This window comes from Neofelis nebulosa, chromosome 3 (genome assembly GCF_028018385.1).
Source record: "Neofelis nebulosa isolate mNeoNeb1 chromosome 3, mNeoNeb1.pri, whole genome shotgun sequence".
In the NCBI taxonomy this organism is placed as follows: Eukaryota; Metazoa; Chordata; class Mammalia; order Carnivora; family Felidae; genus Neofelis; species Neofelis nebulosa.
This window is the reverse complement of record NC_080784.1, coordinates 150634743-150658325: the sequence shown is the minus strand read 5'-3', so window position 1 is coordinate 150658325 and position 23583 is coordinate 150634743. Positions and strand designations below refer to the sequence as shown.

Sequence of the window (23583 nt, the reverse complement as noted above, 5' to 3'; positions counted from 1 at the left end):
CAGAGATTACTTCTCTTATCTTCTTATTATTTGTTGTATGTCTTCTTATTTTCCTACTCTGTCTCTTCATTGACTAATACACATACCAAGTTTCAGACTGTTCATTAAATGATTGAATCATTGAATAATTCTGGTTGATAAGAATGATATGCCCTAGAGGAGGAAAAAGATGTGAACAGCTATTGTTTGCATAGTAATATCATATTTGCTTTACATCTACAAGCTCAAACCCATAATTATAGATTTGAAGTTGCTGTCTCTGATACACAAAAATCATGGTATATCTCAATCCAAGAAATGTAATACTTCGAAGTTTTTAATATATTTATTTCCAGATATTTTTTTAGAAATATTGCATCTCTGTCAGATGTAACATACTTCGAGGGTTACAAGCATAAATAATAATGTTTAACCTTTCAGGGAAAGAAAGAGAGAAGAAGAAGGAGGAGGAGGAAGAGAAGGAGGGAGGGAGGGAGGAAAGACAAGGGGTATTATGAAGTGAGGCTACATAAAGTATATCATTACAGATGCTACAATTCCTTAAATACCTTAATAGAAGTCCATTGTACTATAAAAGTTGAAAGTGAGCATAAGCTACTTCCTACTGAAGTAATCAGGGACGGTTTTGTAAATGAGAACACTGCATTCTTCAAGAGGAAAGGAGGAGTGAGGAATAATGAATTAAAAGTTACTGAGCACCTCTGAATTGGTGATATATTTCCAGATCTTTCATTTTATTTTATTTCCCTTCATCTTTATAACAACGCTAGGAGTCTTTATCCTTGATCTCTACTTCTCAGTGGAGATTCATGAAATCTAAGTCCCCAAAGTCACATAGTAAGTTTTCTCCTTTCAGAGTCTATTATTTTCTCAAAGTATCTTAAGAAGACACCATAAAATCACAACCTGTGTCGCCATAGGAAATTGAGACCCCTCCAGAATGTTGCTAATGGTCTTTCTAAACATTTTTAAATCCTCATTCTGAACTGCTGCTCCTGGCATCAACCCTGCTGCTTGCATCAAAACTTCTTTACGTTGGATTCTTCTTACTGTGTTATTTTTGTCCAAGCACAAACACATGCTTCCTCTGCTCCCCAAGATGTAAATTACACAAGGCTGTTGATTTAGTCAGAATTTCCTCACCACTTAATAATATCAGAGGGGACTACAGTACAGGAGAAAGAAAAACAAACAAAAAAACTTTGAAAGTAAATCATCATCATAAATGAACCCGACATGCATTAGTAAATGCCAATGGAAAGTCTTTCACAAGACTTCATTCTTCCTGGCCCCCACTGTCTGTCATATGTTATAGTTTGCCTCTTTTGAAACCAGAATTGCTGATATTCTATCATATCTAGCTAGATTCAAGGTCCTAAGGGACCTATGTTTTTCACCAGTAACAGATATTCTTTTACATCATTTTACAAAACAATTAAACACCTCTTTAACCTAAACTCTATTATTCAAGATTTTGCTAAGATTTTACAAAACTAAACAAAACTAAACATGTTTTTAGGAATGACAAAGGAAAGAAGAAATGTCTGCACTTAATTTATATTAAAGACAACTTTTCAGGGCACCTGGGTGGCTCATTCGGTTGAGCGCCCTACTCTTGATTTCAGCTCAGCTCATAATCCCAGGATTGTGGAATTGAGCCATTTGTTGGGCTCCATTCTCTCTCTCTCTCTCTCTCTCTCTCTCTCTGTCTGTCTGTCTCTCTCTCTTCTTACTTATAACACCAAGATTTGGAGATGAAATTGTATTCTTTTAATTCAGCATAATGTACACAATAACACAAAAAGTCAGGTTTAACTTTTATACTTTACCCTTCCCAGGTATATGCCAACAATGTGGTCTCTGTCTTAAATACTCAAAACTTCAATGAAGGCTCTGCCTTGCTGCCTATTTTTTTTGTTAAATTAAAAAAATTATTTATTAAATTCAAGATAGTTAACATACAGTGTAGTATTGGTTTCAGGAGTAGGCTGCTTTAAGAAAAAAGAAAACACCGATAGTATAAAAAAATCCATATTAGATTCAGGTATTGTTAAATTACCTTTCTAATGTATGTATGACAATATATCTTTCTAATGTATATATGAGAATATATGTATGTATGTGTATATATATATATATATATTTTTTTTTTTCCTCAGTGTTCTTTATGAAAAGGGAAGTATTAGGATCGTACCATCCAGCCTAGACATGTATGCTTTGGTCCTTGGTTTTCATAAGATTTCCCAATTTCAAGATATCAAAAATTATTAACTAAAGTCCAAATTAAAAAAAAATTAACTCAAAATTTGTGGAGTCTGAATTTTCTAATGGTGCAAAATTTAGTATCTTGGCAACCCAGGTACATTTGGTAGATTACAAATTTTTTTCTAAGAAAAATATGATCACTATACAATGTTTTTTGTATTGTGTAAGTTTGCAGGTATTACTTTCACAAGGAAGATCAGCATTATCTCTATAATATTTGCCAGAAAACTTTGTTTTACAAGTTAAAAAATATTCCATAAAATGGATTCATAACTTCTAATCTACAATTTTTGCCTATGTAACATAATTTTATTGCTATATTATATAAATATAATGCAGAATAATTATACTACTATGATTATATCATATAAAATTCTATTACTGTTAGAATATTACAGCTGGAATGGTCTTCTGAATACTAAATTTAAGGGACAAAATATGAGTCTTAGGACATTAAATTTCTATAAGCAGTCAATTTTATCAGATATAGTCTTTTGACCTTCTGTTATCAGAAGGACTATGATCTGAGTATTTTAACTAGTCGTATATTCAGATGTTTGTTCATTCACTCAACAGTAACATATTAGTTGAATCTATTTGTATAGTCATTGACATTTGTTGACCAATTACTGATTTGTTTTTATTACCATCAGAATTACAATTTCTCTCAGCTATGAGATAATACAGTCTATAGACTAAACAGATCCTGGAAAATTAAAGTTCTAGGCCATATCTTACAAATTCTCAAATTCTCTGTGGTCTATACTACATTTGGATTATAACATGGCCAAAGAATACTCTATGTCTTGGAAACCCTCAACTTGCTAACTAAAACTTTTTTAGCCCACTGGGGGATTCATCATTTTATTTCAGAATAGTCAGTAAAAATGTATTTGACCACCGGGGAATGGACAGTGTAAACCACTGAGGAGCTGGGAAATCAGTATAAAAACAGAAGTCTGTGCAGAACTTGTAACAACAGGTGAAATGATGTAATAATCAAAGTAAATAATTTATTTTAAAAACTGTGATGCATCAACAAGGTCTCTTTCTAACTATTTGTACTGGTATTTCCCCAAATTTGCAAGAACCTGTAATTGGTAGGTCAAAATAAAAAAAAAAGAGTTCCTTTCTCAAATATGTTTTGGAAATACTACATTGTATAGCTTTTCTCTTTGAGATTTGTAAAGCAGATTAGTGAATTAAACGATCTGAAATCTTTTTCAGTTAAAAAAAAAAAGAAAGACTTTGATAGTCATCTTTAACCAACACTTACCAAATATATTTGATCACAGATTTATTTTTAACTTTACCTGGTAACATTTTACAAAGTGTTCTTTAGTTTAAAAAGTGTATATTCAGAGTTATCAATTGAATTCTGCAGAGAAAAATAAAAGTAACTTCCTCAAGATGGTTAGAAAACCACTGATTGTTCCACAATTTTAACTTTTTTAAGCAGGATTTTTAAAATTAAATAACCCTGACTACCAGGAAAAGAAGGCCCTTCTTGTGGCAAAACGTATAAGTTTCTTAAAGATTATATTTAGTTTCTCATTTAATCTTCATGGAATTTGAAGAAAACCCCATGTTACAAAAATTACTCTCACAGTTACAAGGATAAGAACAACTTTCCATAATAAATGCAATATATAAATACTGTTTTAAGTGATTTCTTTTCATAGATTTGAAAAGGAGCCACATTTATTCAAATCAAAGCACTTCCTGAGCAATGTTTCTTTTGAAATCAAAAGCCATAGGACACCTGAATGTCTCAGTCAGTTACTCTTCTGAGGTTCAGATCATGATCCCAGGATGATGGGATCAAGCCCTGAATCCAGGCTTGATTTATAGATTACAAATATAAAACTACTAATTATTTTATTTCTTTTTTTTTTTTTTTTTTTTTTTTTTTTTTTAAATTTTTTTTTTCAACGTTTTTTTTTTATTTATTTTTGGGACAGAGAGAGACAGAGCATGAACGGGGGAGGGGCAGAGAGAGAGGGAGACACAGAATCGGAAACAGGCTCCAGGCTCCGAGCCATCGGCCCAGAGCCCGACGCGGGGCTCGAACTCACGGACCGCGAGATCGTGACCTGGCTGAAGTCGGACGCTCAACCGACTGCGCCACCCAGGCGCCCCTTATTTTATTTCTTAGTACAGTTGAGATAATCTCCTTCCATGTTTGAGTAGGGCTTATATTGTGTAAACCATCAAACTTCCAGTTTTAAATAGCTCTCTGAATTCCTTTTGGAGATATTTCTTTCCTCTATTGTGTGTAGTCTTAGTGTGAAAGCATGTGCACATACTTGATTTTCTCACTATGGAAGCTCAAAGAACAAGATCCTAATTCTTCATGCTTTGTTATAGCCAACATGACCCAAGCTGGATAATCAGAACTTCTTACCTGGAATTGTGAATCTTGACTGAATAACCCAAAAGTGATAAGTTTATACATTTTGATCCAACTGCTGTACAGGGGTCAGACTATTCCACTAGATGGCCTTGCTGTACTATCTTCCACCTTAGAGCTACTTGATCTCTTAACATTAAATTATCCTTTAATTCTGAATCCTCCTCTTCAATAACCTTATTTTCAATGTAGCCAGAGTCAGTTTCAGGGATTTGTAACCAAGAATCAAATCTTCTGGTGTTTGAAAATTTTCTGGCTCTCTAGTTCTATAACAAACACAGGGAAATTTAGATGCAGAGACCATGACTATGGTCCTGGAATTAGACAAAATGATGAAACTTCAAGTTAGACACATTTCTAGTCTTTCTCTGATCACATAGGTGGCATTATTTTGTCAATACCACTAAACACTGACTAACTTCATTATGCCAGGATGTCCCATAACAGTATACCCCCCTACAAACCCACACAATCCAACCACTTTCTTCTGCTACTAACCTGTCAAAACATTCTAGGTGCCCTAAGGCTCTCATTGGCATAATTCTAATCTTTTCTAAATTGCTTATTGTAAAAAACAAAACAAAGTTAACTGCATACAGACAATTAATCTACATCTTGATAGGAGTGATTAGTTGAAACATACTATCTTTACCAAGATTCAGAATTTAAAACAGGTAAAGTTGTGAGGCACCTGGGTGGCTCAGTTGGTTAAGTGTCTGACTTTTGGTTTCAGCTCAGGTCATGATCTCACAGATTGTGACTTTAAGCCCCATGTCAGGCTCCATGCACTGACAGCTCCAAGTCTGCTTGGGATTCTCTCTCTCCCTCTCTCTCTGCCCCTCCACTGCTGTCTTTCTCTCTCTCTCTTTCTGTCTCTCTCTCTCTCTCTCTCTCTCTCTGAATAAATAAATACATAAATTTTTTAAAAATCTGAAAAAGACTCTTTCTCTGTCTCTCCACTGTTCACATGCTCTTTCTCTCTAAAAAAATAATAAAATTAAATCAAATTAAAAAAAAAAACAGGTAAAGTTGTGATGGGGGAGTCCATTATTATGCCACAAAATCATAGTAACATAGGACTTGCTTATTTATTATACATCTTTTGTTTGTATCATAAATTTGAGATTTTTATGTATTTTCAGTACTAATCTTAACATTTCTATATTTATAGATTCCTTCATTCAGAATTTTGGATGGAAGAGAGTAAAGTCACAAAATTAAAACAACTGAAAGTAATGCAAAAAAAAAAAAAAAAAAAAAAGAACAAAAAAAAAAAGGACTATAGGCTAACCAAATGTGATGATAGAATAAGAGGGAAAAAAAAAAAAACCAGAACTAAAGAAGGTAAAAAAAATAAAGGAGAGCCTTTTCACAAATATAAGTTCATTCCCCATTTAATCCTTTTAAAAAAAATCTCCTTTGTTTATTTCTATCCCTATTTTCTTTTATCGCTTCTTTCTTCATTTTGGGAATTTTCCTATCTCATTTTTATTCATATTAATGTACAAAACAATTAATGTAAATCCAAAGGCCATGTGGTCCCCCATAACTTGACTTCTAACTGACCAAAATGTGATAAAATTATCAATAAAACTGAAGGCCTTGATTCACAACTTTTTAAGAGTTTTGATGACTTTTTTGAGTGATTTCCTATTTAAACATTTTATTAAATATCATCAAATTGTCAAACTTGCCATGTTGATTTCTAGATGCCAAGAGATTGACAATTTCTTGAATTGTATTGAAAAACCCCCTTAAAGGGTAGCTGGGTGGCTTAGTTGGTTAAGTGTCTGACTCTTGATCTCAGCTCAGGTCTTGATTTCAGGGTCATGAGTTCAAGCCCTGTGCTGGGCATGAAACCTACTTTAAAAAAAAGAAAAAAAGAACTAAGAAAGAAAAAAAAAAAGAAACAGTAAAACCTCTTTACTCCATTATTGATTTGGTGGTGTAATATCAATAATACTTCAAAACACCATAGAAAATTGTTTACATGACAATTAATCATTTTCCAAGGTAAATTTCCTTTAGTCAGTGAAAACGAGCTTTGGCATTCTAGTCAGGTGGTGCCTTCAGTCTTGTGTTTTGCTACTTCTCTCATTATTTTTCCTTTATTTTTTTTTCCAGAGTCGTTCATCAGGGAAAAGCTTGATCTCATTTCTGATGGTTTTTCTGATATTCATCTCCTTCCTTGTTTTCTTCTTTCCCAAAATCAAGAGCCTGAAACAAGATTTACAAAGTTAGCTTGCTTAAAAAGTTTCCCTGAGTAGACTGTTAAGTACTTCAAAATTTTTCAGAAATTTTAAAGGGTCTTATGATTTTATCTTGTAAAATAAAGAGACGGCCAGCTACAGAGATGCTGGCAGAAGACTAGACTCCTGTACACACAACAATCACAGTAGAGTCTAAACATCTACACTGGGTCTTCCCCAGTTTTTACAGTGCTTTGTGAAGAGGGGCGAGTGATATCTGCATACACAGTAGGTGTGTTACAGGGGAGGAATTCCAAATTTTAGGAACTCAATTTTTTTTTTTTTATAATGAGCCTAATATTTACCCTGGAAAGAGCCATTATATTTATTATAACTGGACAGTATACAAGCCTGCCTTTTATTCTGAAAGAAGACTTCCTAAGATGTTTTTTATAAAAATATTCTTGAAAAGATAGTTCAGAATAAAGGCAGCCAGTGTCTCTATTTGCAAGACATTCAGAAAAGCAAGAGATCCAGGGGGTACTGTCTCTCAGTATTTGGTAAATACCCACAGGGAGTGATCAAATGCTTCTGGGAAGATACTCATTCTGATTTTTCCTCATTTTTTAATTAGTCTTTATTTTTAACTTTATATCTTCTTTCCAAAATTAAATCTAAATTTTAATACTGATTGGCGACTAATATTTAAAGGGAATTATTTTGTTATACATATAGCCCTTACTCTCAACCTTTCTTCTATTATATAAGAAGGGTAAAAAAAATAAAAATAAAAAGATAATGTAAAGAAATAAAGAGTGTAGCTTTTTTTTTTAAGAGCAAAGAAATGAAAGCATGGAAAAATCATTGTCCTTATATTTGTATAAGTTGTTAAAAAACAAAATTCAACCGAATAGATTTGAAAATCTAATTGACTTAATGAGGTGATTTGTCAATGGGCAGTATTCCTTCTAGCAAGCAGAGAGGACCTCTGCTGAACTAAACAAAAGAGAGGTTTTTAAAGGTAAAGAGAGGGCAAAAGAAAGAAAGAAAGAAAGAAAGAAAGAAAGAAAGAAAGAAAGAAAGAAAGAAAGAAAGAAAGAAAGAAAAAGAAAATAAGTTGATTGGCAGTGACAGGAAGGAGTCTATCAGTAAATTTCTTAGTACTGACCAGGAAATTCCATGTTGACTGGTTAGTGGTTATGTTCCTGGTTGACGGTTGAAACTGCAGTTACGTTACATATAAGTCTCGGTTTGTGGACGTGGCGCCTTAACTTAAGTAACCCCATCACCCCATCATGGGCCGATGGTTTTTCATTTTTCCACAAAGTAAAGATTACATCCTATATTGCCCTCTCCCTAAAATGTGAACATGACATTAAAATAAGCCTTTGGAAACAACTATTATGCTTTAAAAAAAAATAATATTTAATAAGTTTAAATAATATATACAGTTCTAATTTTAAGATAAAGATTCATATGTCACATGTTGTATATGAATGATAATTTAGGTAAAAATTGCCCAAAATTGTTTGATGTTTTTTATCAAATTTATGTGTTGTGCTAGAGAATTTTCGTATTTACTGCTTTTCTGAGTTAAAAAAAAGACACTATTCTAATTTTATATCATAAAACAGATATTTCATTGTTTTGAAGAACTCTGGCAAACTATGCAACCAATCTGAGATGAAGGCATTTTTAAGACTCATATTGGATGTACCACAGAAGAGCCATGGTTTTTGTTTTTTAACCGAAGTATGATTAACATACAGTGTTTTATTAGTTTCAGGTATACAATATAATGATTCAACCATTCTAGACATTTCTCACTGTTCATCAGAAAAGCCATTGTTTTGTAGGTGATGGATGTTTCTCTTATTTTCAGTGACATATCTTAATACTCTCCAAGACGACACAATAATTTCAGGGCAAATGAAATGTCCTTGACCTGTGTCTTTAGTGTTAACTTAAACAAAAATAGAGCTGACTATTTTGACTTCCGGTTTTGTCCTCAAAATTAGTAACACAGAATTAAATGTAAAGAAGGAAAACATGGAAAAGAAACTGATATTACAGGCATAAATTTAAAAATAAGAAAGCTAGGATTAGAACTGGGTGTGAGGCCAAACCCACTGCCTCTGAAGGTTTAGGTGCTTAGGATTTTTCCCCTTGGATTCAAGAAAAGGTATGAGTTTTCAACCACAAAAACGTGAGTTTTTTTAAATCCATTACAATAATCTACATTTATTATATAACTCAGTAAATATAACAATATGAAACAAAAAAACATATACTTTTTAATTTTAAAGACAACAAAATTAGAAAAAAGAAGCACCATTCAACAAAATTTTGATTTGTTTGATTAAGCACTGAAAACATCTCAACATTAAACCTATTGTAACATTAAAAGGCAAATTGTATTTGTGAAAACATGTCCACAAAATTAATGATAAAAGATATGGTTATGATTAAATAAAAACCTACAAAAATATAAAAGTATTCCCCAAGGGAAAGACAAAGGATATGAAATAATTCAAATGAGTAGACATGGACAATATGCATTTGGAAATAGCCAACCTTCCTTATAATAAAAGAAATTCAAATTAATATTAATATACAACTTTTGCCCATCAATTTAATAAATTAGCAAAGTCATTAACCCCAAAATTAAATGAAAAATATTTGATATAAACTCCTGGCCTTGGGGCGCTTGGGTGGCTCAGTTGGTTGAGCATCTGACTCTTGATATTGTCTCAGGTCATGATCCCAAGGTTATGGGATCAAGCCCAGTATAGGGCTCCACGCTGAGCATGGAGCCTGTTTAAGATTCTCTCTCTCTGCCCCTCTCCCCACCTTGCTCTCTCTCTCTCTCTCTCAAATGGATGAATGAATGAATAAATTAATTAAATAAGTAAATAAGTAAATAAATAAATAAATAAATAAAATAAAAAACTCCTGGCCAAACAGGCACTTTCCAACATGAATTCTGCTTTTATAAACTGAAAAGTGTTTCTGAAGAGTATTTGGAAATGTGAATCAAAGATCAGAAATGTTTATACTCTTTGATTCAGGAATTTTCAAGTCTTCTTCTAGAAATATATGCTAAAAACATTGGTAGAGAATGTGCAGTAAAATTCACGTACATGTATACATGTCACAACCATATGCATAATAGCAGAAAACAAACTTTGAAAATATAACTGCCCCTTTAAGGGTAGCTAATAAATTGTAATGTATTAATAAGATGGAATATTGTGGAGTCATTATAGAAGATTACATAGAACATTGTTTTTCCATCTGTGGTCCATAGAGCCTTAAAAGAGTCCTAAGGAAAGAAAAGGAAAATATTCCATCATGTGGGGAACAATTCCAACCAACTATATATATATATATATATAGTTGATATATATATATATCAATAGCTAAAAATGATATATATATATATCAATAGCTAAAAACATGCTTCACATTTTTTGCCAATGATTAGGTATCTTTGGCATGTGGGTTTATGAATTGTTTATCTTTTTCTTTTCTCTCTTATTGATTTCTTAAAAATTTTGTAAATATAGGGTCACCTGGGTGGCTCAGTCAGTTAAGAATCTGACTCTTGGGGGGCGCCTGGGTGGCGCAGTCGGTTAAGCGTCCGACTTCAGCCAGGTCACGATCTCGCGGTCCGTGAGTTCGAGCCCCGCGTCAGGCTCTGGGCTGATGGCTCGGAGCCTGGAGCCTGTTTCCGATTCTGTGTCTCCCTCTCTCTCTGCCCCTCCCCCGTTCATGCTCTGTCTCTCTCTGTCCCAAAAATAAAATAAAAAATGTTGAAAAAAAATTTAAAAAAAAAAAAAAAAAAAAAAAAAAGAATCTGACTCTTGGTTTTGGTTCAGGTCATAACCTCACAACTTCCTGGGTTCATGCCCTGCATCAGGCTCTGCGCTGGCAGCATGGAACCTGCTTGGGATTCTCTCTCACACTTCCTCTCTGCCCCTCTCCCACTTGTGAAATAAGTGCTGTCTGCCTCTCTCAAAGTAAATAAACTTTAAAAAACAAAATAAAATTTTGTAAATATAGCCACTAAACTCAAATAGCCACTAAACTCAAATCTGCAACTGTCCTACAATAAATGAAGGCTGTGACTCAAACTCTGTATCTCAGCTTACAAGCTGAATACCAGAAACCTGTAAAACTGACTTCAGGGTTTCATTAATCTACTTGCTTATGAGAATTTAAAAAACAAAACACAGAATAACCATAAAGCTCTTTGTTGGATTCTTATCTAGAGCACAGAAAATCTTTGGGGGCTATATTTTAAAAAATAAATAGGAGGGGGCACTTTGGAATAAGATAGCCTGGTTCAAGCCAGATACACCATTTTTGTCTTAGCCCAAGTAAGTTGTGTAACTATTGTTATCCCTAGTTCCTCCATCTCTAAAATTGAAATAAAAATAATTACTTCTTTGGGTTGTCATGAAAAAATCTTTATAAGGAGGAAATCTTTAAAAAGTGCTAACACACACTGTATGTTAACTAACTGGAATTTAAATAAAAGATTTAATTTTTTTTTTTTTAAGTGCTAACACAGTGCCTGAACCCTGGCTTATTAAAAGTGCTCAACAAATGTCAGGCTGTATTACTGTTGGAAGGATCTAACTGCATTAGAAGACTGACACTACAATTAACAGTACACAGTAGTGAATGTTCTTCCTTGTCTCCTCAGCAACGTGCTTGGAAAGGAAAGAACCTAAAGGCCAGAAACAGGGCATGTGAATTGTTGGAACAGGGAGGCACCCAACTCCTGTGTCCTCAGAGAGCTTGTAGGCAGAGGAAGAGGAAGGCCCCGGAGGCACTTGGGCTAGAACAATCCATAACCATCCTGATCTGAAACAAGAGGAGGTGATGACATCCAGGAAAGAGCTGGGGTGGGTAGGGTGGGCAAAGGTGAAGAACATTACAGAGCTTCATCGCCAGGCCCAGGGAGAGAGTGCCAGCATTTCAGGCTTCTGCCTTCCTCATCAGAAGAAGAATTTCCAGTTCTCAATATCAAATCCAAATTTCTCTTTGTACTACATAGCCTTCCATGTTGTGCTTGTGGCACAGACAGTTCAACACACCTCCCCACCTTCATCTGTAATTCACTTCCCCTCTTTCCTCACTTCCCCACTTCCTCGGCTCATACACTTCTACTCATCTTCCAAGACTCCTTTCTTACTCTTTTCATGTTGAAGGTAGCACCTCCTTTTTTATGCCTTCAAAGTTCTTGTATTCCTCAACAACTGTAACATTTTTCAGTATATAAACTTTATTAATGTATAGATTTGAGGCACCTGGGTGCTTCAGTCGGTTAGGCATCTGACTCTTGATCTCGAGTCAGGTCATGATCTCACTGTTCCTGAGTTTGAGCCCCATATGGGGCTCTGCGCTGGCAGTTTGAAGCCTGCTTGGGATCTGTCTCTATCTGCCCCTCCTCTGCTTGCATTGTCTCTGTCTCTCTCAAAATAAATAAATACAAATAAACTTAAAAAATATAATAACATTTTAAAAAACGTATAGCTTCGTAGTCCCAACAGAATTATTTTAGAGTTTGAATTCCTGCATCCACTTGTTATTAGCACTTTCCTCATCTGTAAACTTCCTTCTCACTTCTCAACTTTCCAAATCTTACCCAAATGTTAATAGTAATTTCAAATTCTTGACTAGATCAACCCATTAGATGCCATCTGTCCTTTGGATTTCTATTGCACTTATTGTATCAGCCGTCTAGAGGTTAATTCCTAAAATAATTTCTACTTCTTAAATTTTTATGACTTTCCATGTGCTCTGTGGATCTTTTCCACTATAGTATATCCTTCATTGTTGTAATTTAATCACTGGCCATGTCAACAATCCCCAGCTTGCTATCTCTTTTTCTTCACTTCCCTCAGAGTTCTCTCTCTTGGAAACGCTCCAGCTCCACAGCCTCCTCACAGTCCCTTTCACTGTGTCTACAAAAATTCGGTAATATTACTAGAAACCCCTTCATCTCCTTGACTTCCAAGAAAGACAGAAATTTGAACCTGAATCTTCTCACATAAAAATACCCGCTAACTCCTGCAAGTTGGGGGAGGTGTCCCTTCCCTGTTGCCACCTGTATCTGGAGGTCCACAAGAGGAGAAGGAATGGTCATTCCACCACCACTTCCATTTCCTGAGGACTTTCTGCAGGGACTGTATTCTAGGGGCCTTGTTACCTGGAAGTCCTGTTAGTCTCCAGTTGGACCTCTTCTACATCTCATTGCTGCCATCTACTGTCCATCAGAGTCCCTAATGCTATCCTTGTGCAGAGGGTTCTTTCCATCTTTAAACCTGTCATGATCCTGGGTGGCCTATATTAGTGCCCACACAAATAGTCCAATCAAACTCCTGACCTCTTTAAAACACTTTACCTAAAAATAGGTCTGACAGAGAAAGACGAATACCATATGATTTTACCTATATGTGGAATCTAAGAAACAAAACAAATAAACAAAAACCAAACAGACTCTTAACAGAGAACACACTGGTGGTTGCCAGAGGGGAGGGAAGTAGAGAGATGGACGAAATAAATGAAGGGGATTAAGAAGCACAAACTTTTAGTTATAAGATGAAGTGATGGAGATGAAAAGTACAGCATAGGAAATATAGTCAATAATATCATAAGGTTGTATGATGGCAGATGGCGACTATGCTTATGGGGGTGAGTACTGAGTAAGGTGTAGATGTGTCAAAACACGATGTTGTACACCTGAAACTGCTATCACATTATATGTCAACTATATTTCAATCATAAATGATAAAAAATGACTTTACCTCACTTCACTAATTAGCTTCTTATTGTCATTAACAACAGCTTCTTTATCTTTAAAATTTTTCAATTCTAAAATTGCCCTCTCTAGTCTAATATTCACTGTTAGGCACTTCAGTACTTCCATAGCAGTGACAAACAATCTTACTAGCTATTAAAGTCTAGCTAATCAAGAAGCATTAATACCGATAAAGGTGTACTTGCTAAAAGGACATTGCATATTTGACAGTCTGCAGACTTCCCCAGAAGTACTGTGAAGCTTGTCGTTAGCAACACTGTGACATTTTTTATTCAGATAGTTCCTCTTATTCTCAGACTATGCTCTGGTGGTTTAAGTCAGTTCATCTTACATGCATGTTAGGCATTCTGTTCTTGCTAGGATTTTACTTCCTCTATCTCCTATCTAAAGATACAATAACTTATATACATTAAATGCTCTTGTTGAGTGGTATATTAGCAAGAGCACGGGCTCTCACGTTGGAAGAAGCAAGCCATCATTACCTGTTAGTTGATGCATGACCTTGTATGGAAATTAATTTACTTAACTTACGGAGGCTTGGTTTCCTCATCCATAAAAGAGAAAATAATTCTTGCCTTCCCAACAGTGCATGATTCTTGTGAGGACCAACCAGAATAATAAATGTAAGAAGGCTTTAAAACATTGTTAAGAACCATAGAAATTAATAAATGAATATATTCCATTTTACTGATGGATGGCTTACTAATCTGTTTGGGAAATTATGGTTCTGCTAGGTGACAATGTCTGTTAAATACATTATATATCCCCATAAAAACATTGTTAGACAAGGACATACAATGATTAGACCCAGGAAGGCATATCAATTATGAAAACTATGTTCCGTCAAGTCAGAGGAAGGTATATTTCTGATAGGCAAAACTCCCTTTACACATCAGATTTCACAGTCTTTTAGAAAGAACTCACTAGGTAGCATTTAGCTAAATGTTAGCTTAATTTTCCCATATGTCTTGAGTAAGTAAAAGTGTCATTAGTGGCAAAATGAATGAATTTCGGTTGGAGGTATCCAGAAGGTGGTAGAATTGGTATTACATAGACAAACTGTTGCTAATAGAACATCCTACCTACACAAAGAATCTAGGGTGAGGTGAGAAAATTCTTTATTCTAGACATTGTTATGAAGGTAAAAATCTCATGGAAATACGATTCAGAATTATTTAGCATCTGTTTTTGCTATATATGTTACATGTCTTTACATGATGTTAGGTACTTTTTAATTTTTTTATATGCAAAATTTCATCATTGGTAAGTTGAAAGGAGGAGACTGTATATTACATTTTCAGATCTCCTAGTTCCTTGCTGGTCAAAGTGTATCCCATGGATCACCAGCAATAACACTACCCGAAAATTTGTTAAGAATACAGGATCTCGGGGCGCCTGGGTGGCGCAGTCGGTTAAGCGTCCGACTTCAGCCAGGTCACGATCTCGCGGTCCGTGAGTTCGAGCCCCGCGTCGGGCTCTGGGCTGATGGCTCGGAGCCTGGAGCCTGTTTCCGATTCTGTGTCTCCCTCTCTCTCTGCCCCTCCCCCGTTCATGCTCTGTCTCTCTCTGTCCCAAAAAAAAAAAAAAAAAAAAAAAAAAACGTTGAAAAAAGAATACAGGATCTCAGGATCCATTTCAGATCTACTGAGCATGAATTTGAAATTTAACAAGATACCCTAGTGATTCATAAGTACATTAAAAGTTGAGAAGCACCTTCTAATTCACTGTGTTCTGTGAAAATATACAATAGTACAGCACTTCATTAATAAAAATTCTAAGCTCTCTTCTCTATTCCCTTTTCATGTCCCATCCCAAAAGTTCTTTAGTTGTGGTCACTATTAGAAGTTTTGTCTTTACCTTTCCATACATTTTCTATGACATATAAACATAAAGATGTCATTCATAAATTCACAAAGTTTACAAATCTATGAAGTAAGAGGATAATTTGGGCACAAAATGGTGGAGGCTTTTATAAAATCATATTATAATAATGATAATTTTAAATGAGCACTTTGTTTCAGGTACTGCAGGTATGTAATCTCATTTTTTTCTCACGTAGGAAGTGGATGTTATTAAACAGATGAGAACATTGAGGCACAATGATTGACCCAAGATAGTAGCAGATTAGTGAGTGCCAGGATTTAAATTGACAGTGTGACCCCAGGGCCTTGTTTGCAACCACTGCATTAAAGCACTTTACTCCAGTTGTGTGTTTTATTTCAGAACATACTAAAGAATTAAAAAGGAGATTTTTTCTAGATACGAACACAAAAGTAAACATAGATTCCATATTTCCAGTAATGTCATATATTCATAATAGACAACAACTCCCTGAGAAGGACTCTTATTTTATTTCTGAATTCCAAGATTCTATTCATACAATACCTGAGAGTAGTTACCAAGCATCCATTGTGAATCTTCTGTTAGGTTCCAAATGACGTGTGGGTTTCCAGAGGAAAAAAAAAAGTATCTTTTCACATTTCTCGGTAGGTTTCCTTCTGGAAGGTTAGCTGTTAGTCACATAATTAAAGGACACTTTCCTAGAAGAGTCACCAGTCATAAAACCAAACATTCCTGAAAGAATTATGACAAACTAATTTTGAAACTTTATGTTCTGAATTATTGATAGTCTCATACAAAGTGAGTCCTTCAAAGAAGGTGTGAGTCTGGACCACAACCTGCTGCAACAATATACAAAGCCTTGCATAGTAAAGTTTACCATTTAACTTTAATTTTTCAAAATCTGTGTTATTTAATGGCTACTGACATTTCTCTTCATTTTTATGCTAATTAGTGTTTCTAATACGTATGAATTCAAGAAGGAAATAATTTTTCCATTATCAAAAAACTAGAAAACAAGAAAGCTTTCTATTTAGTTGCCCCTCATCTACCGCCTTCCATTTTCTTTTGTTTAGGGATTCTGTTGAAATTTCAAAACCAGTTGTGTGATATCGTTAGAGTGGTCATGCCACGGTGTGCCTAAAATAGTCCTAGTTTGTGTCTCTTTTTCTATTATAATTACTGAGAGCATAACTTTTCATTATTATGAATGTTCCTTGTTGAATGATCAATTATATGTTCACCGTCCATGTGACTCTATTGCAATAGAAAATTGATAACCAGGTAATAATCTCATTTCTTTATTCATGGGGCAAAGGCTTATCTGATTATAAATGACCTAAATATGTGTTTCAAATTTGAGCTTTGTTTTAATGGTTGGAACTGAACAAAATTAACTGGTAAAGCAAATGAAAAACATCAATATAAAGCAAATGAACTTAGGCTAAAATTTTGTAGGACTTGGCATTGCACAAATGTACAAAACATGAAACCATCTTTTCTCAAGTTATAGGAAACAGTTACATTTTACAATGATAAGAATGATTTATTAAAAATTACAACCAGGGCACCGAGGAGGGGTGGCTCAGTCAATTGAGTGTCCAACTCTTGATTTTGGCTCAGGTCATGATCTCAGGGTCATGAGATCAAGCTCAGTGTTGGGCTCTGCACTGAGCATGGAACTTGCTTGGGATTCTCTTCTGCCCCTCTCTCTGCCCCTCTGCAACTCATGTTCTCTCTCTCAAAATAAATACACATTTTAAAAATAAAAAATAAAAACTACAACCCAGTAACTTTCTTCAATACCTAATTTAGACAAAGTGGAAATTAATCCTTATCTATAGAGGATTATAGACAGAAAAATTGGGATTTTGAGTTTGTGAGAAATCTCATGATAGATACACAAGTTCACTAAGAGATGGCTTGTTTAACGATGCAGATTAGACACTTCTAAAAGCTTGCTTGTCTCCTTTTGATGACAAGTCTTATTACTATCAAACATTTCTAAAAAGTATGTTCCCAGTCTCAACTGTTCATAGGTACTCTGGAGATCCTGTTCAAATCTCTATTTTTGGACTATCAAAAGATTACAATTATTTGCTTTTTGTGTGTTGAGTACCCACCATAGTACTAGGCCAGGGATTTTGTCTGACTCAACACTTAAAAAAAAAATTTTTTTTTAATTATTTTGAGAAAGAGAGAGAGAGAGAGAACAAGCAAGGGCAGGGGAGGGGCAGAGAGAGAGGGAAAGGGAGGATCTCAGTCAGGCTCCATGATCTCAGAACACAGCCCAAGGTGGGGCTTTATCTCACAAACCATGAGATCATGAGCTGAGCCAAAATTAAGAGTTGGACGCTTAACCAACTGAGCCACCTAGGAGTCCCTTATCTTGCTCAACTTTTATATCCACAGTACCTTGTCCAGTTCCTTCATCTCTGTTAATAAATAAGTGAACAAAAAATAAATAAACAAATGAAGATACAGTAGTTTTTTATAAATTACAGTAGATTTTTATATAGTGTAATTCTAAGGGGCAAAATAAGTCAATCATTCTGGATATGCTATCTAGAAAAGACAAAAACAAGGCACTATAATGCAGTTAAAGATGCTTGCATGAATCGGAGTAGAGGCACAGCCCATTTTATTGCATTTCACCTTACTGTATGTTGAAGATATTGCATTTTTTTTTTTTACATATTGAAGGTGTGTGGCACCCCTGACTTGAGCAAGTCTATCAGTGCCATTTTTTCAAACAGCATTTGCTCACTTCATGTCTCTGTTTCACATTTTGGTAATTCTTGCAATATGTCAAACTTTTTCATTATTATTATATTTAATTGCTGCAATTTAGAGATAAAGCTTAAACAGATGAAGAGTTGCTTCTTATGGATGAGCAAAGAAAGTGGTTTCTTGGGACGGGATCTGCTCATGGGGAAGATACTATGACGATTGTTGAAATGAAAACAAAGGATTTAGAATATTAATAAACTTAGCTGGTGAAACAGCAGCAGGGTTTGAGAATATTGATTCCAATTTTGAAAGAAGTTCTACTGTGGATAAAATGCTATCAAACAGCACTACACACTACAGAAAACTCACGTATGAAAGCAAGAGTCAATCGAAGTGGCAAATGTCATTGTTTTCTTATTTTGAGAAACTGCTACAGCCACTCGAACCTTTGGCAATCACCACCTTAATATGTCAGCAGCCATCACTATCCAGGCAAGACCCTCCCCCAGTGAAGGGATGATGATTCACTGAAAGGTCAGGTGATGGTTAGTATTTTTTAGCAGTTAAGTATTTTTTTTTTTAAATTAAGGTATGTACATTGGTTTTTAGACATAATCCTATTACACACTTAAAAGACCACAACTTCTATATATACTGTAAAATCAAAAATTCATTTGATTCACTTTTTTACAATACTCAGTTAATTGGGGTGGTTTGGAATCCAACCTATAATATCTCCAAGGTATGCCTGTGAATAGAAAACACTAGTAAGCTGTTAAAATTGATATGATGTAGTCAGCAAGGAAGATACTACGTAGAGAGGTTCAATATGGAAAACCAATCTCTCTGATTCCCATTGTAGAAAGCCTGACCCACTGTGGAATTTCTTTGTAATACAGAATAATGTTCCTGTCACATGATTGTGAATAAGATGTAAATATCATTATAGTATTTAAAAAATTTTTAAATATATGGTACGTTTTTTCCTTATAAAAATGCAGTTATAATTAACAGTATTTTTTAAAAACCTTCTCTATGTATGGAAATTTTCTTCAACATATAGTATTTCTTTCTAAAATGTGTGATGCAAGTTCATTCTAGGAGTAAAATTGGGGATTGAAGAGAGGGACTTTGTTTTTTTTTTTAGTTTTATTTACTTTAAAAGATGGAAAATCAGGGGCGCCTGGGTGGCGCAGTCGGTTAAGCGTCCGACTTCAGCCAGGTCACGATCTCACGGTCCGTGAGTTCGAGCCCCGCGTCGGGCTCTGGGCTGATGGCTCGGAGCCTGGAGCCTGTTTCTGATTCTGTGTCTCCCTCTCTCTGTGCCCCTCCCCCGTTCATGCTCTGTCTCTCTCTGTCCCAAAAATAAATAAAAAACGTTGAAAAAAAAAATTAAAAGATGGGAAATCAGAGGTATGATATATTTTTTGCAACATTTAAAAATTTAATTCTTCAATAATTATTACTTTTAGGTAAACAATCTAGTAACTAAATTAATGTATGATATCACAACTAGAACTTCCAAAGCAAAGCAAATAAAAAATGATGTGATGAAGTTAACATGCCACCAAAATTTATAGGATAATTACATTTCCTTTTTGGAAAAAAAAATCAGAGCATATACAATGTAAGTTACTCCACAAAGTGAATAATTAAAGTAACTAATGTATGACAAATTGAGTTTCAAAAGGTGAAGTAAATCATGAATTCTTACCATGACCTAGCATGTTAACAAAAGTTGAAAAATTTTGAAGACTCTAATTCATCCCGAGAATTTTCTTTATAGGCATTGGATTTTTCAAAAGATAAAAAGAGAATTTTACTTATATATTAGTCTTTCCAATTATTCACTTAACAGACAATCATGTTCCTATAATAACCATAAAGTTGGATATGTTTGTATTTTAATTTTGAGTAATGATATTCCATTTCCTCTATATTCTGTATCAGAGCGTGAATCACTCCTTTGTTGGAAGCTCTCCACAGAATTTCTTGGGAGAGAAATTGAACTGAAAATGAATTTCCTATTTGAGAGAATTCTTAGAATTTAAATAACCTATTGGTTGAACTGAAACCGCAAAATTAGCATTTTACTAATCACTTGGTTTAAATAGCTGTGGAGCAAAGACATCTGCCATCACCTTGATCATCAACCCAGGTTGCTTCTTCTTCCCAGGCTTGCGTTCAAGGTATTGTGTTTACATATCACAAACTTACTACGATTTCACACTGTCTAATCTTTCTTTCATTTTCATTAAGATGCATTTGTAACTTTTCTATGTGTTTGCAAATATTGATACCTTCTTATGATTTAATGGTAGTTTAGAATGCATTTGCAAATTTTGACACCATTGATCTCAGAGATTTTGGTGAAAACTTACTATAGCTTTATAAAGATCAAATCATTTTTTTAAGACTTGGTAACTAAAATCTTGTATATTGAAAAAGTAGATACATAATTTCAATAGACACTTTTGATGACGCAGTTTGAATTATTTTGTCCAATAGCAAAGTTGCAATGCAAAATAATTTCTGATCTTTTTAATTACTATAACATTTCTGGTAGAATGTTTCACGACCATTTTTATTTCATGTCATGTGGCTAATAAAACTAATTATATAAAGAGTACATCAATGTTAGACACATAAATGACTACTTTTGTAAAGATGTTTAAATTTGGCTATTTGGAATGATACAAATGGGTAAAGATAGTAAACTCATTTTGGGCTTATAAATATGCCTTCTTTACTAATGTGTTTAGATTCAACAGTTTGTTTTTAGATTCAACTGAAGCAGTATATATTAAAATGTCAGTATTAGTTTGTTGACTAAGGCATAACATGTATAACATGATTTTTAAAAATAATTTCCCCAGAAACCATTTTTCTACTACATATAAATGTCAGTAGTTACAGATTCTTGCAGTTTGATGGAACTCTGGAAATCAAACATAACAAGACATCTGAATCTTATGAATCTGTCCAATCATCTTCATACAGTCATGTCATGGATAGATCAGTGTAGTCAAACATGAAGTGATAGCTAGATTTTTTTAATAACTGATGGAGATTAATAATTTCTACAAATGCACTGATATCATTTTTCACAAAGATTCCAAAAGAACAGAATGCTGTAAAATAGACTTAAAGGAGAGATTTTCAAAAAAATTCAGATAAAATAAATTATTACTCATTTAGCAAATCTGATGATCTAAGAGGAAAAGTTTGGGTTTTTTAAAAATTGTATGTAAATATTGATAATCCTTTATTCCTCAGACAAAACCATATACCATACCCAAAAATCAAATTTTTTCTTTTAGAATGTTAGTAGATGAAAATATTGGTCAGAAATTGGTATTTCTTAAAAGAAGCACAGAGCAAGATAACTAGAATCATAAACTAAATTTATGTTAAATAGCAAAATTAAAGATAATGTTAATTAAAATACCACTCCTCAAATGGACCTATTTTATCATAAATTTTCCTTTTTTGGAAAATCAAGGATTTTTCATGAAACAAATTTTATTATAAGACCTAACTGGTTTTTATTTTGTTCTCTTACCTAGGCCTTGACCACCATGAAGCTCCTCATCCTTACCTGCCTTGTGGCTATTGCTCTTGCCAGACCTGTGAGTACAGTAGAGAATTTAAAAAGTTGCAGATTCTTGTCAGAAAGGATCTTATACCTTATCAAACATGAAATATGGAGAATAATAATCTTAAAGCATGGGATGATCTCTAATTAGTAAAGTCTTGATATTAAAACTATGGTAATATTTCACAAGTCTTAAGTCCAAATCCAATGTTTGACTTGAAATATAAGCACTACTCAATAAAAAAAATTTAATAAAAAGTAAAAACAAAAACAAAAAAATTAGTTATTGTACAACATAATAAATAGCATCAAATAATGTAATTAGGCTCTTTCCCTTGGTCCATTATAGAATTAGCTTATTTGTAGACATATAATAGGTGCTGTATTTCCTTATCAAATATAACATAAAGTCACATATTCCACTGTATTTTACTTTTGGAAATGAAGTCAACCTTCATTTGAGATAGCTGTGGCAACAAATTTTTGCCCAATGTATAGAAAACAAGGCTGATTCTTCTGATTCAGAAATCAAGTTACTGTGGTCACTGTAGACCGTGAAACTAGATAGTGTAAATTATTTTTCTTCTCAAAAGTAAATAGAAATGCTATTCTGTTAGTTACGTGAAGCAAAATGTTATTTGGTTTTCTTTCTGATGAAGGAGGGAGGAATAAACAAGGATGACCTGGAGGGAAACTCACCAAGTAATGATTTGAGATATTTGAACATCACAACCATCAAATAAATATGGAAGCAAAAGTTTCTGAAGTGCTGGCACATTATTCTATTGATGAGACTCTTAGTCTCTAAATCCTTATAAGGATAATGAGTAATCACCAGTAACTCAACTTCTTAAACAAGAGAATTTTGTTTATGCTACACTCTAAGCACCAACAGAAAGAAATCTCTGACTTTGAGTTACAAAAAAAGATCCAAGTCCCCAGGAATGTGTCGTGGGAGTAGTTCTTATCTTGTCTTTACAAATGAAATGAATACAAGTTCCTCAGAAAACAGATTCTACATCTCTATTCCCAAGAAAATATCAGAAATGTTTATGCTATCATTTAATCAAACTTAGCCTTGTCTCCAGAGTCAAGGTTCAGATTGAGAAAATCTTTTGTATAATTAAATTGGTGATAAAAATAAAATCCAGACAAACAACATTTAATTAGGAAAGCATACATTTTGCTCCACAAATTTGTAATGCTTTAAAATCACCTTTAGAACGATCATGTAATAGTAGTTTAGAAAACTAAATAACTTATTTATCATTCTGGATTAATTTAAACTAAGAATTTTTTTTAGTCTTTTTACATACTTTTCCCAATTTTCTGTCGTATTCCAAAGAGAGAACATAATTAACCTATTTTGTTTTGATATTTGTTAATTAAATAGTTATAGTTACTTTTTCCCCCCATTTTGCTACCAGGGAAACGTGGTTTCAGATAAATTTAGCTATTAAAATAAAAGCCTTGCTTAAGTAGTAATGCTTAAATTCATAGTACATATTTATTGTGAAATTATTATTATTGTATTTTGATTACTTTTTCTTTTGTTTTGTTTACAATTCACTATTGTTTTTCACAGAAGCATCCTCATAGACAGCCAGAACTCGTTCGAGTGAGTATTCTATTCTGTATTCCAAGAACTCCCTCTAATTATATAATGTAAGTGATGATGTCTTGATAACACACAGACTCTAGACCTGTTCTCTTCTCTATAAAACAG

At 33.9% G+C, this 23583-nt stretch overlaps 1 long non-coding RNA gene across 1 annotated transcript; it reads right to left on the bottom strand.

Annotated features, from left to right (window-relative positions):
* Positions 1–6614: 6614 nt before the first annotated feature.
* LOC131506196 (uncharacterized) lies at positions 6615–16232 on the bottom strand. Its single transcript, XR_009258785.1, has 3 exons — positions 16079–16232; positions 10139–10186; positions 6615–6892 (listed from the first exon to the last, which is right to left on the bottom strand). It is a non-coding gene; the product is annotated as an uncharacterized LOC131506196 (long non-coding RNA).
* Between the last annotated feature and the right edge of the window lie 7351 nt (positions 16233–23583).